Genomic DNA, 16,062 nt, shown 5'->3' with positions numbered 1-16,062 from the left:
GGACAACCCGTTCAAAATTTATGAATTTTTGAAGTTTTTGTGTAGTAACCGCTGGATGATAAGACTACTGCAGTGTATGAATAACTTAGATGTCACATGCGTACAACAATATAAGGAAAATATAAAGAGAATTTCACAAAATTCCATCTTTTGAAAAAAGTACATATTCCCTTGACTCGTTACCGACATATGTTAGGGGTAATATTATTCCCCCTGCTTTTAGAAAGAGACAAGTCAAGTGCTCTTTTTGATTATGCGAAAAAAGTGAAAATATGTTGAATTTTCCTAACATTTTCTTTATCCTGTTGTACGCATATGACTCACAAGCTGTAGTAGTCTCCTCATCCAGCGGTTCCAACACAAAAATTTTAAAAATTCATAACTTTTGCATCGATTGTCCAATTTTCCTCAAACTTTCACTGATGTGTTCTACTAATATTGTTGCATTTTCTCAATCCTTATGTTTATGAAGGTGAACTTGTCCTTTAAGGTCAACTTTTGTAACGTGTTGATACACTGGCAGTTTTCAATTTAAGATGAAAGGGGGTAATTTGAGATGTTTAACAGTTATTGATGACACGCATGGAGTCATATTGTGTGGCATTCATTTGGTTCATTTTTCATGAAACTAAAACTAGCCCCTCATTGTTCATCCTGAAAATGGTCAACTCTATCCTGACCCTCTCAAAGCAAAGTCAACAAATCATGCTCTTAAGAAAACTCTGCGCCTAAGTTTTCTGCCTAAAAGATTGTTTGGATACAGTATAACACTAGAGATTACAATAAGAAATCTTACACTACAATGTAGTTTGTGTGCAGAATATGCTCTGTGCAATCAAAACCCACTACAAATACTAGGAAATCAGCAATTTAAGAGGACATATGCCCCAGGCACTGTGATGGCTGAGACATGAAACAATCCAAATTTAGGCATTTCAGCTGGTAATCACATTTGATATTCTCTTGGTTGAATGAGCAGTTTGGAGTGATAAAGCTATCAGCAGTAGCTAAATTTCTGACATAATCAGCTACATAGATGTACTTACCGCTAGCTCATTATCATTTATTTATTTGGCATTTCAACATAAAATACAAGCAGAAAATCATATTACATAATATAAAAATTATGAGTGGTGATTCTAGGTGCATACCGCTGGTTGCCAAAGGAGGAAAAGGTAAACTTAATCATGGAGGCTCGAGGCCTTCCTCCCCGACCAGACTCATAAACTATTTGGTGCTGAAAATGAATTTCTGTAAAATATTTGTATGTTTCTGCTGGAAATGGAAGAATAAATGGAGGAAGGAAATATACAGAAAATAAAAAAGGAATTCCACAAAAATTCATTTTTCATGAAAATTACACATTCCATCCACTTGATACTAACATATGTTAAGTAATTACTCCCCCTGCTTTCTTTAGTCAAGTGCTCTTTCATTATGCTAGAAAAGTGAAAGCATGTTGAATTTTCTCTCTATTTTTTTTAATACTTATTGTGTGATGTTATAAACTCAAGTAGTCTCCTCATCCAGCAGTTCCAACACCCAAACTTTAAAAATTCATAACTTTGATTATACTATTTTCCTGAAACTTTCACTTATGTGTTACTGCTTCACCCATCCACATTTCTCTTTGAGTTTTTGTTTCCTTTAAAGATTACAATGTAGTTCAAAGTTTTAAACTCCAATGATTACAGTGCAGTAGTGCCTCCATTAATTTTTATAAAGGCGCCACCGCCCCCCCCCCTTACGTAATTCCTATAGATCCGCCCCTGCAGTGGTAGCTTGTAGTTTAGCCCCATGTAGATGCAGTCAATTTGTAGAACCGTAAGATTTCTTAGACTTTACGCTCTAGCCACAAACTGGGGGAGGGGGTCCCTACTTGCAGTTTAGCATTGTGGAGACACAATAATCAACAAACATGAACGTTAGCATTAGTGTGATCTCTTCGTGAATCCCATTCCCCCTTAAAGGACAAGTCCACCTTCATATACATAAGGATTGAGAGAATGCAGAAATATTAGTAGAACACATCAGTGAAAGTTTGAGGAAAATTGGACAATCTGTTCAAGAGTTACGAATATTTTGAGTATCTGCGCTGTCACTGCTGGAAGAGAAGACTACTACAGTGTATGATGTCACACGCGTACAATTATATAATGAAAATAAAAAGAGAATTTCACAAAACTTGACTTTTTGAATAAAGTGCACATTTCTTCGACTTGCTACTGACATATGTTAAGGGTAATATTATTCCCCTTGCCTTCTGAAAGAGAGAAGTCGAGTGTTCTTTTGTTATGCGAGAAAAATGGAAATATGTTGAATTTTCTTTATTCTTTCTTTATATCGTTGTACTCATGTGACATCCCAAGCTATAGTAGTCTTTTCATCCAGCCGTGACTGAGCAGAGACTTCAAAAATTAATAACTTTTTAACGGATCGTCCGATTTTGCTCAACCTCTCACTGATGTGTTCTACTAATATTACTGCATTCACTCAACCCACATGTCTATGAAGGTGAACTTGTCCTTTAAAGCTTCCAGGGCAACCTGCAGTACATATTGTACACAACTACATCATCACATGTTATTGCTAGTGCTGCATGTATGTATTTCCTCCAGTTCTTTGGTTTAATCATCAAGTGGGACTCTCGTTCAAAAATTCAGTTTCTAAGATTAGGTGTTGTGTAGCTGCGGTAATCACTGAAATTTAAAAGCTTAGAAAATTACAAATATCATGTGAACTTAACTTTATCTTCACCATCATTCTATGGGAGTGTAAAAGGTGGATTTAGTCATCAATTCATCAAATATCGATTTAAAAAAAAAAAAAGACCCGACACACATGATGCCAGGGATGACATCTAAACTTCCTCAGACAGCATTGCACCTCAGCGTCATTATGGTTTAATTTGCAGTCCGCAGTCCTTGGATGTTCCGTAATGAAGCTTGCTCTTTGGGCCTCCCCTGGAGTCATAACTTCCCTGCTGTTCCTCCAAGCCAAAAATAAATCACTAGGTATGCATAGCTGCATCCCAACAGAATTTTTTCTGCTGATCTTCCAAATGCCATCTCTTTTCCAGAGCCATCCTTTCACCATTTGCAGAGTCCTCTGACCCTGATGTGATTTCTGCGTACAAAATACTTCATCATTTAAAATGATAATTGGCTGAGATATTTCAATAAATGTGATTAAATCTGCCTGGAGAGCCTCAACTGAATCACACATGACAGAAGCATGAATACCAATTTTTTGTTTCTTGTCTCATGCATTTACTGCATACAAGACATATAAAACATTAGGAAACATTTACAAGTTCCAAGAAAGATGGAATTACACAGAATTGAAAACCAAAGTGAATCAATATAATGAAAACTTGCTGCTGAAATGCAAGCTTTCTTGACATCCATCATAAAGAGCATACAGTGTGTGCATAATCTCCTTTTCTGCCTCAACAACACCCTGATTTCCCTTGTATACATTTACATAATGCACTTTGTAGTGATAGTTCATCTGACATGTCGGTCTTGCCATACTTTACCATTCTTAAATTAAACATGTCTGATAACTGCAAAATTCATTGTGATTATTCTTTCAGCACACTAACACAGATATCTAGACATATCAGAAATGAAAGATACAACTATTCTCAAGGCCACACTAAAACACTTCCACAATATCATAGTGCATCGGCATTGATGATCAAGCAAAATTCATCAAACTTTCAAAGGAAATAAAAGGTATTCAAAATCAATTTAAGACAGAATGAAAAATTCAAGTCCATGCAGTCCTGCACCTTGTCATACATACAAGTATTCTTGTACAATTGATTAAAATAGTCTCCTTCCACTGCTTTTGTTATTCATACCGAAAAGGTTCAAATGCACTCTACTTGATATCAAGCGTGAAATGCAGCAGTACAAAGCTGCAAATTTTTCATCGCTGCAAAAATTGTTCCTTCTCCCAGACCTCAATTGGCAAGTGAAATTCACACCTTAAATTGCATCTGTCACTTCATCTTCATGTAGCAATTAAGAGTCCTCACAGTACATGATTAACCCAAGTGGCAGACTGGAAGTGGGGTGGCAAGATTTTGATCAGCTGCACGGGTGAAATTTGCCTCCGATCAGCTTGAAAAATGATTCCATGAGCACGGTTGCCTGACAGGTTCACGCCTGTCACAACGGGCTATAATTGTTGTCAATACCAGCCATGGTTCACTTCACTTTCAGCGCCCCTCAGCTGTATCCACACACTCCTCTACACACGTCTCTCAACGTCACCAAAATATTATACATACATGAGAAACATTACCAAATATCCACTGAGACTAGTCTGATGTCACTAGAGAACAACGGCACTCCTCGCAGAAAGGACACAAAATGACAAATTCAAAAATTATATCTCTTCCTCTTTTGAGAGTATCTCCCTCTTTTTCCTTCTTCTCTCTACTTCTCCACTATGACAAAGAAAATATAGCAAAATTCAATTGCTAGTAACAGTTCTTACATGTTAAATATGATCTACCTATTGCATCATAACTGATTCCAAGACACAGTGCGACAGGAAAACATCAATGCTATATATATACTGTGCTTTTAAACAGAGTCCGCGACGGAGTGCTAAAAGTGTGTTGAGATTGCAAACCTGTGTCAAGAACAAAATCAATTAGATACAATGTATACTATGTAGAATCATAGCAATGTAATTATAACACAATTTAAATTCATTATTCTTGCATATCTACTACTAATTGAATCATAAAGTCTAATGGAGAGTAAACGGCGCCCACAAAACATGTCACTGATAGGAGTAAGGAGGCGAGGGAAAAAAATTGGGAGAATTGCTGTCGGTGGCGTGTGAACGTGGCTTGGTTGAGTGTTAGTGGCCAGTAACAGCTGAAGAGAGATGTCTTCGGACCCACGTCAAGAGGCCGAAGCTTGGAACTCATGGAATGCACTGTCCGGCAGAACCTTGTCGCCTCCAAAATAGATAATATCCAAAGTACACACCAGGGGTTCCTCCAATCTAAGAGACTCAAACTGCTCAATGGAATACGAATTCATATTCATAGTAATACCCCCATTATTATTAACAATGACAGTCATGCATTTGTATTCACATAAAACAGATCAAAACAGTGTAATTAAGCATCTAAGAGGCTAATCAAACTACTTCATAGCATTCTAAGACTGGAGAGAGAGTCAAAGTAGAAACAGACTGATGAAGGAAGAAAAAGAATTAATTTCATTCTTGGTTGAAGGAAAAATAATGGGTAGGGGTGTCATACTCTGACTAATGCAAAACAAAGCATAAAGAAGATTGTTATTTGTACCCTACGTGATATCTTGATGAACTGGTCACCTGTGTTGAAAACATATCTTTATCAGTTTGTAACAACTTACAACTAATCACAAGTCTCTTGGACAGCTTTCCATCTCACTTAATTCCTGTCATCCTTCCTTTGCATCAAATTTTGCTTCACTATCTGAAATGACTAACAGATGATTGCATTACTATAAACACAGAAGAGTGTCGAGCAATGAGAGAAACATGTAGCAGTAGGGGCATAACAATTTTGTGATTTTTTGGATCTGTAGCATTCATGCCTTTCCATGAAGTGTGATTATAATATTACAGCTCTTCGACATTCACCAAATCACATGATTTAAAGGTACACAATACCATGTGAGCAGTGATTTAAAAGATGTTCAAGTTATCACACTTGATGCACATGTGTAGGTCAGTTGTTTCACAAAACATCCTACCACATAAAAATCTTGCAATAAATGCTAAATTTAAGGAGATATCTTTTTTCAAAAAACCATTACTATAGATGGTTTAATTTAGAAATAATTCTATCACAACTATTGTTCATATTTTGTATAAAACAATGCTTAACATTGATTATACTAATGAATATTTTTACATTGGTTGTTTCTAGCCCTAACTCATATTTTAGAACTATTTTTAAGCACTAATGCAGGGTTTTTGTTTCATCTGCAAATGGTAAACAATGCCTTTAATGAAATGCTTTACTGCATCATAATATCTGCCTACAGTCTGTCATAAAAATGCATGGGCTCTGTCTCTTCCTTGCCATTTCAGTTTTTATCAAATTCTATTCAGAGATGACATTTCATGGGTTGGTTAAAACTACTAACTGTAACAACTTGTGGATAAGACAAAACATTTTTTTTTTTTTTGTCTGTATTGCTGTAACTCGCCCGACTCCATGTTTTGGGGTTGTTGTTGTTGTTGATGTTATTGTTTCTGTTTTTGTTTTGCTTTCAATATCACTTACCATATGAGCATTCTGCCCTTGCAATTGAATGAACATGTCTATTCCTGCTTGTTTGGATGTTACCCACGCCCATATTGCTGTGTATCTTGCTCAATGAAGTCCATGCAGTGAATACATGCTCCACAAAAAAAAAAACAACTAAAAAGACAACAAAAAACAAAATTGCCCTTCATCGCCACTGTAAATTAAGTAAAACCAAATATTGACATGTGCATGAAAATTTTCCCTAATTTTGAGAGGAGCCAGGACTCACAAAATTAGAGTGTACATGAAAGTTCTTGTCTATTCACTCATGCATTGAATGCCAGTGGCAATTTGCGAAAATTTCATGCCATGAAAAAGGGGGTTGACTCTAATTCATAAAAATTTCATGCCACAAATATTATTTTTTTAAAGGTTTTACAGTATTTTTCAGTGGCCTGTTACTCCAATAAAACATAATTTACTCCCCCCCTTTTTTTTTTTTGGGGGGGGGGGGGGGACTGACTAAGGCTAATGTTTTCCTAATACATTTTTTGTCACATTTTCTTTTGACCCACAGTTTCTTGCAAAGTCTATTTTCAGATATTGGCTATATCAAATCTATAAGATAAATAAGAATTTTATATTGACTACACAAATTGTCATTTTAATCTAGAATAAGCCACTTTTTCAATACCTACACAGTAAAGTGCAAAAGAGAGAAATCATTTTTAAAACTTAGAACATGACAGAGAATGAGCTGCTTAATAACAAATATCTTAAATTTAAGGTAAAATGCAAGGATAAAAGAAAGCTAGGATACTCCCACATCCACCTACAGGAACACTGTGAGACTATCAATGGTTGAAAGGGAGGAGGGGAGTGGGTGGGCTTGCGATTCAACAGGGGAAAATACGATCTCTGGTCGGATCGAATGGAAAGTATATATCCAAGAAGGGCCTCTAAATCCGTTCACTATCAACATGAATCGGAGGCACGCTGCATACATCACTTTCAGACTCTTTCAGACATACTGATCCTTCGTCTTGTCATGCAAAATGGGGATGCAGCATTTTGATATTAGAGTGTTCAGCCAAGCCACACTAAGATGAGAATTATACAAGAGACTACATGCCCTATAGCGATAATCAGGTAGCAGTGAAGCTCATTATGTGCGAATTCCTCTCTCTCTCTCCATCACACAGTCTGGACTTTAGGAAATCTTTGCACATTTCTTGACGATATGCACAGCATGCCAGTTTTGGATTAGAAGTTGGGCCAATTATATAAGATATTCATGTTATCACCATTTCAACATACAAAGACATGCACACACACACACACACACACACACACACACATACAAAGTTGTATGCATGCAATGATACAAAATTTACATTCAATCATTCTGATGGCAATACATTCATATCACACTTCAATCATCACATGAGCATTGAGGCACAAATGGGATGAAAAATTTGTCAAAATGTATAATTATGTATAACTGTTTAATTTGATATGCAAACTTTCTAATTTCATCAATGGAATAAATCACCTAACTTGGTCTAATAGATATGATTGCATATTAACCGATAGCAACCCTTAACTCTTTTGATATGTCTTAGGTGTTAAACAGTGCTTTTTAGCATTATCCATACACTTTCAATACTTTGCAAACTTATACATTTCCTTTATTATACATTTGGATGTCATAAATGCATTCAACTTCTGTACAATACTTCTGCAGGAAATTTCTGTAGGAAATTATGGGGGAAAAAATAATTGAATGAATGAATAGGGTGGTGCCATTTTTTTTTTCCCGACAGGATTTCCCATGGCATTAAAAAGATTTTCAATATATTGAAATGACAATGGCAAAAAAAGACAAAAACAAAAACAAACAAACTTGAGGAGAAAAACTACTTCTTGTTCAAGATGACATGAATAAGTAGGGAAATCAAAATGACAACGGTGAAAGTTTTGTTGAAATAATTTAGTAAATATATGGGTTATGGATTTTCACAGATTCACATGTTTTTTCCAGAAAAGTGATATTGGTAAAAGTTATAAATGCAAAGGATATAAGATACTTATATCATGGCCTAACAAGTCTCCCATTTCCATTCACACATTTTTTTTTTCTTTCAAATTTTCCTTGTTTAACCTCAGTTCGAGAAGAGAAGAATTATGTCCTCATGATGAAATATTTTGTGATGACTTCACATTCTGATCGCATAATCTATGACATATTTACAAACCAAAGGAAGCTTTGTCTTGCGATGACATAATTGCCACTGTCACTGACTTGTAAAAACTTAGGAAACTGTACAATTCCATGACTTTCTCACTTTGAAGTCCAATCTTACAAAACGTTTCACTGCTCTGGTTGTTTGATTTCACTTGTCTCATCAGTCATAAATTTGAACATGACTAGAGTGTCCCTTTAAAGTTGCTTGACTGTTGCTATGTTACCCCTTTAAAGTTGCTTTACTGTTGCTATGGCAGTGAACATTTTGGTGAGTTACTGTCATTATGAGTCTACTAATGATTTGACTCCTCTCCTTCTCTCTCCACTACTCACTTCATTTGCCATAGATCATGACAGCATGATGCCAGTGTAAGTTCTGGTGTGTACGTCTGCTGAGAAACGCTAGGGAGAAATCTAATAAATGCCTCTGGAGCAATTGCAACTCGTGTCATGCTTCCCACGGCACACAGCTAGTAAGAAAGCAGTGAATGGTAATGAATAGAGTCAGTCCGTGGACTCTCAAATTATTGACTTTTACTAGAGCTATTTTTCCTTCAATTACCATGGCCAGGCGTATCAAGGAGTTCTGTGGCATGCAATGAAAGCCAGGCTCATGGACTAGCGTTCAAAGGCTGCACGTACACATTCATCAAACATCTAGGACACATGTATACAATCTTGCTCGCTTGACTGTGCTGGCAAACTTCTAAAAAGGTTTGATTGCCGCAGAAGGCAGAGCGCGGCGAATTGACTGTGCAAACGTCAAGATTCAAGCCACACGTCAGGGGCCCCGAGCAAGGCTCTTCCCAGGGAGGATGGTGAGGGATGCTTGGCTTTCTATCCCTCATTGGATTGGCTTCAAGGATTAGCTTCATGCAATATTGCATGAAATTGTAATCTAGGAGGAAAGCTCTCTGGATCTCTTCCTCCAAACGAAATATTAATTCATTGTCACTTCCTTAACCCTCCTACAGCCTAAATGTACCTCATCTTCAGCCTGAATATAAAATATAATTTCTCCATTGATAAGTCACATTTTCTCCAACACTGTTTGGAGTGTACTATAAAGTAAATACCATACTTGGGAAAAAAAAAAACTGCAAACTCTTGTAGGATGCAAGAAAAATACAATATAATATAATAATATAATACATAGAAGGAAGACTTAAAATCAGATACAAGAAAAATATACATCACAATTTTCTGCTCTATCATGGTTTGATCTAAAGCCATAACTGATGTGGCAAAGCAGTAAAGAGATATGAACTTCCCTGTCCACAACATTATCAAATTGAAAATGGAAGATATTTAACAGATATTTGACAAATATTCCCACTGTTAGTTATCTTGCAGGTGGAAGCCCATATCTATAAAACCTAAATGTAGAGTTGGGTCCCACAAAATCACCTGATTGTGAATTTAATAGACAACTCATAACCTGCACTCACACAAAGGATTTATCAATTTTTGCATCGTGATACAAAAAATCTATCTAATTTGCCAACGTTCACACATAGCCAAAAAAAATCACTCAACTGGAAATGAGATGCTTTGAATTTCCAGACTGACCATGATCCTGGCTCGGTGCAGTACAGCCCCTGGGGGGCATTTCATGAAGCATTTTGTCCGACAGAGTTGTAAGACCAATTTGCTCTCAGCCAATCAGATGCAAGGATTTCAGTAGCTTGTAACAGTTTGTCAGAAAAATATCCAACCAAAACGCGTCATGAAATGCCCCCCAGGATTAAAAACATTGAGGGTTTATTCACAGGCTGTTTGCAAATGTCACAATGGCCAATTCATTGCATGAATTTTTTATTGTTGTTTTTTTTTTCAAATCAAGCTGGACCAATTTTTTGGTCAAGTGCAAGAATCTACATTTTTTTTTGCATTGCACTATAAAAATTGGATTTCAAAAGCCATTGATTTTGAGTGTTTTTGAATGGGACTGATAAAGTACACGAGTATTGTACTCCATATCACTCTCATGATAATAGTGCCAAACTGTGTTAACAAAAAAAAAAAAAAATCAATGTTTAATCTTCAAGGAACTGAAAGCGGTTATAAACATAGGGGGGGGGGGGGGGGGGGGTGAAGCTGTCAAGGAACGTTGTTATTTCCCAGAAGTAATCCAGAGCTAATATTTGTCATGTGTCATTGTGACATCACAATTGGTGGAAACATGGTGAAAACTGAGAGGACAAAGGAAAGGGAGTATCTTCTTTCATGGAGTGTTTCTACGCAGCACTGAGAAAGTCCTGTAGGCCTCACGACTGTATGTAAAGGGTTTGAGATGTCGGGGAAGTGAGAACTAAATTGCCACGTCTAAACGCTACACTCAGTCAATATCAGCACCCGGGAAGTACACGTTTCCATTCTCGTGCCTTTCATTTGTTGATTCAATCTCCATACTTGAATAGAATTTCCATTCATGAATTCCCCCCTTCCATACAGGATGCCAGCAGAGGTGAAATCACAACCTCCTGAGAACGGGAGTACATCAGCTTTTTCTTTACACTTCCTCTCTCTCCATCTCTCCCTCTTCTCTCCCGTCTTCACATTCTCTCTAGATATATTTCTATCTCTACTATCTATCTATCTATCTATCTATCTATTTATCTATCTACTATTTATATATATACCTACATGTATCTCTTCTATCTACACATGCACATCAGGAGCTCAAATTTTACTCAAAGCAGAAAATGATTTTATAATGGAATATTTACATATCAGTTCAGAAGTACAATGTACATTCATCATACAAGTTGATGCTGAACTAATCGATTTGTTGTTGCTATAAAGTCGTTACTAGCATGATTTAAAGCAAAAAAAGATGCTCCCCTCAAACCAGGTCATTGCACTTTCCTGGGTGAACGGCCCATATGGTCATTCAAGTCTAAATGTGTTTTCTATTTGGGTATATGCTCATATCTGTGTCTTCTACTCCCATATATTTTTGTTTCACATGTAGAAATCTTCTGCAGAGATGATAAACCTCAATCTAAGAAGATTTATCTTGTGAATAGTTGTTGAGATGCAAACCACTTCCGTATATGCAAGTATCATTTTTAATCTGGTATTTAAGTGACTCAAGTGATACTTCATAGATATGTGACTATCAAACAATTTTTGTAACAGCTACTGCTTAACAGAGAGAGACTTCAAACTAATCTGACATGCTCTGATATAAAGTTGTGTACACGGGTAAGAAATATAGTTACGATGGCACATTATCATTTGTGTCACAAGATATCTGTTTTTGTCCCTCATATTAGAGCTTTGACATATCTAGACAGCCAATACGCGTTTTCACATCAACTCAATGAAAATTAAAGCTCACAAATTTTTTTGCAATCGCAAATTAGTGCACTATATTATTTCCTATTCACACCAACCTGAAGAGAATTAGCCCCAATTCTTTTTTTTTAGCTAATCATATTGCTGAGCATGAGCAAACAGCATCAGTAGAGCGCATGCCTTCAAAAAAATTACCCGCGATTTGTGTACACGTTGCCTCAATAAATCGAGTCACTTGAGACAGGCATGATGGGATGCATCAGAGAGGCAAATTCAAATTATGCTAGTTTGTAAATCATCCAGCCATTTTGGAAATTTCCCAGGTTTGGGTCAAGAAATTTTTTTGGGGTTAGCTTTCAAATTAGTGCACTAATTTGAATTCATGCTATCAAATAGTGGGCTTTTTCATCATCGGGTTCAAGCTTGAGATTCTGAAAATAGTGCGCTATTTCATAAATTAGCCGATGTGAAAACGCCTAGGTTTTTACGAGGTAATAATGGTTGACTATAATGCCTTTCCATTGCATTCTCCTGCTCAAAATGGCAAAACGTTTCAGCATAGTGCTTACACAGTTTTCCATTGGCTTATTTTAACAAAAGAACTTTAACCAACAAAACTCATACACAGGTAATGTTTTTCCAACACTTTGCTGAGCCTTTGTGGGAAAATTTATACGATGTAGATACACAATTAAAAGCTCCAACACTGGTAATTTCCAAAGGTTTTCCGCATGACTGTACCCCCAGCTGCCCCCACATTCATCTCATTTTATTATGTGCTCAAAGATGCATAAAATTGCTCTGACAGCTGCATCGAGACCTCTCCTCCAGACAGCTTACTAGTACTTCGCTCTCGTGAGACAAACTGAAATGATGCACATCATAACAAAACGATTTAACCATGCAGGTTTTTTCATATTCATGAAATTTCATTGATGTAGGACAATTTGTCAATCAGTTGCATACAGGTTTTGGTGTACCACACAGCTACACAGGCCTATATACTGTACGTCTATGAGCAAGGTTGGCCAGTGGAACCACCACTTGAAAACTTTAGATATGATTTCATCAACCTGTAGCTATAACACCATTTAGAGATTCGTAACATTAGACCTACTTATCATGTTCCAGCAGAAATGAGTCAGAATGGGGGGGTTGTTATTTCATAAAGCTGTTCGTAAAGTTATGAACGACTTACGAGCGACTGGTGATCAATTCTTGTGCTGAATTATGGAAATTCTAATAAGTGTAGCACATCAGAACTGATCACCAGTCACTAGTAAGTTGTTCGTAACTGTACGAACAGCTTTATGAAACAGGGCCCAGAAAATTTGACAGTCTCTGCTAATTACGGTTCACTTTTGACACCCAAATGATATAAATCTTGATTGGTGTCTGCAGTTGAGCATTATGAATATAGAGGGACACTGTTTGGGTCGTATGTTGGTAACACCACATATTTCTGCTGATCATGGTATGATACATGGAAATTGCACTGTTTGTTGTCATAGTGGAGATACTACACCAGTTAGCATATTTTGTTCTCTTTACCTCCGCCAAGGGAGGAGGTTATGTTTTCGTTACCGTTTGTTTGTCCGTATGCATATATGCAAAATAACTCAAAAAGTTGGGAATGGATTTAGATGAAACTTGCAGGAAAGGTTGAGAATGACACAAGGAACAAATGATTAGATTTAGGTAGTGATCCAGAAACTTTTATGGATTTTATGAAGGATTTTCGATATTTCGGCAGGTAGGGTCAATGAACATGAAAGTATTAAGCTGCGCATTTTTTAGGTTTGCATATGCTCACTATTAAGTGCGTGCTCTAGTTTCTGCTAGGGTAAGGCGCACCACGCAGTATAGGGTTTATGACGTAACAAAGACCTCTATATTGGGAAATCGGGCGATTTTTCAGCATGCATACGTATGGGTGGAAATCACTGATCACTATGGAAGAGCAAGATCATCGGTGGAAGGTAGCTGCTTGGCAGAGGTCTGTGCTCTCAGAGTGCTCTTCTAGTTATACACTGAAACTTGGCCAAATATGATTGATATGATTTTAATCACTTTAGAATAACTGAGAGAAGACAACATATCAAGTACTATATCAAAAGAAAAACACAAGTGAAGAAAGAGACAGTATCTCTATACCAACCTTCTTTAAGAAATATTAAGAGTGGCACGTACGTTGATAACAAGCAGCGACTGATTTGCAAGCAAAAAGTTGGTATCCACTGATCAAAGATGTCACAATGTGAAAATCAGCACGTTCTTAGCATATACCATGAAAATCTCAGCCAAGTGAACAACCACTGTATATATTCTCTCAACAAGTAGAGGCACAGAAGAAGATACCTAATCCTCCATTCTCATCATTTCCAATATCACATCCTGGCAAAATGTGTGCTCCGTGATTTCACCGAGTTTTAACTCCTTCAGCATTTGACAACAGAATCCACAGGGGTGGGACCAATACCACACATTGCTCTCTTCACACGTGTGTCTCCAGAACTGTGCCGAATCTGTGCTAATTTGAAGACACTGAGAAGACTGCAGTGCACTCCAAGGTTTGAGTCACAGCTGACAAGGTAAATACACCACAAGTGAGAAACAAAGCCTGTACTACCCTGACCTTCTGTGGTTCCAGTGGGCGAAACAAATAGATTTTCAGCTGTGTAGGGCTCTCAACCAATGCTGTCTCTCTCGCACTGCACACTGGCTGGCAAGCAACACATGGATCCAAAGAGGAGAGAGATCGTGGGGAGGGGAACTAGAGCTGGCGTTGAGTTGACATATCACTCCACTCCAGCACCTTGCGAGCCCTTACGCGGCTGTCACCATTGGCTGGCCGTGGAGACAGGGCGTGCATAGCTAATGGCTTGCAAACAAACACAATCAAAACTTTACAAGCAGAAGCATTGTAGCACACTTGTCTCCATGATGAATATTTCTTCTCATTTCTCCTTTGTCTGTTTCATATCCTCTCATGCTGGTATTATTCCTCTTCTACTTTACCTTCATCTCCATTCCTATTAAATATTTTCCTTCCTCCTTCTCCCCATCTTTGCTTTTTGCAATCTTCTCTTTCCCCCAAACTCCCCCCTCTCCCCCTCCTTACTCTCCACCTCTCCTTCTCTCTCTCTTTTCTTCCACTCCTCCTCTCATACTAATACAAGTGTGTAATGCTATTTCTTATCTTCTAATTTCACTCAGTAAACAAGCTAACAATACATTACAAAAAATTGATATTAATTATCAGAGCGCATTGCTCTGTAAGAGGAACATCAAAACATACAGCAGAAATCCCTACTCTGTCATCTCGGTAACAATTAAATGCTTTGTTGCACTATACATCCTCTGACCAATAGAACCTACATAGAGGCAAAACACATGATGTTGAGATAATTAACCCATTGAGGACGAGTCCCGAGTATACTCGGGCAAGTGTCTATGGAAAATGCATGTTGAAGCAAAATCACCCTGTTTTCAATGGATTTATCACCTATTGTTGCTGAACTAGTGCTTTTTTTTTTCACTAGCTCTCTGCAAATGGATTTTCTCTTCAGGGAAATAACTCCTATCCTTTTTTTTCCCTAAATTCCTCTACATCTTCTATTTCTTAAAATATCTGGGATATTTTCTATATCCTTATGCTCATCACTTAATTTTGTAATACTAATTTCACAATTGCATTCATAATTATTACAAACTAAATGATGTGACATGCTTCTGATATCAAAGTTCATTTTTGCTTCAAGACCTTGAATATAACAATGTGTGAATATTTGTTCTCACATGCATTAGGGCATACAAAAAAAAATAAAGTTCTGGAAAAATGGTATCTTTCAAATTATACACCCCAACCAAAGTGTCATGCCATTATCCCCCTCCAAGTTTCTATACACTGCTGACAATCAAAATTTGGTTTAGTTCATCGCACAGACTGAATATGCACAATGCTTTAATTACACAATTCAATGATTCCTATATCAACAGGATTACATAATTAGAACAAGAGCATAAACAATGACAGATTTATAAAGTTTCATTTGAGAGCTAAAAATAGCTCTGAAAAGAGCAAACTGGTATAACAGTCTGTGGTTGAGCTATTTACATTTCATTAACTGGGGCCCTGGGTCGGGGACGGTACACTACTCGCTAAGTGAGCCTGACAGCAATTAAAGGCTTCAGCTGCATTAGTAAGTTAACAAAGGCTGATTAGGGGAGTGAGATACCAAGATTACTGGGA

At 37.2% G+C, this 16,062-nt stretch overlaps 1 protein-coding gene across 3 annotated transcripts in view; it reads right to left on the bottom strand.

Annotated features, from left to right (window-relative positions):
- Positions 1–16,062, bottom strand: part of LOC139745602 (protein dispatched homolog 1-like) — a 111,608-nt gene that overhangs the window by 64,985 nt on the left and 30,561 nt on the right. Inside the window, exon 1 of one of the 3 annotated variants that reach the window (XM_071655994.1) lies at positions 13,969–14,499. The exons of 1 other annotated variant lie outside the window; for it this stretch is intronic. The gene's annotated coding sequence lies outside the window, so the exon portion shown is untranslated. Of the gene's footprint in view, positions 1–13,968; positions 14,500–16,062 lie in introns of those variants that run through there. One more of the 3 variants, XM_071655997.1, reaches the window with a different exon arrangement.

Source organism: Diadema antillarum, unplaced genomic scaffold, assembly GCF_040938485.1.
Source record: "Diadema antillarum isolate AM-2024a unplaced genomic scaffold, OU_Dant_1.0 seq00001279_RagTag, whole genome shotgun sequence".
Taxonomy (NCBI): domain Eukaryota; kingdom Metazoa; phylum Echinodermata; class Echinoidea; order Diadematoida; family Diadematidae; genus Diadema; species Diadema antillarum.
The sequence above is the reverse complement of the archived record's forward strand: the minus strand, read 5'-3'. Positions and strand labels throughout refer to the sequence as shown.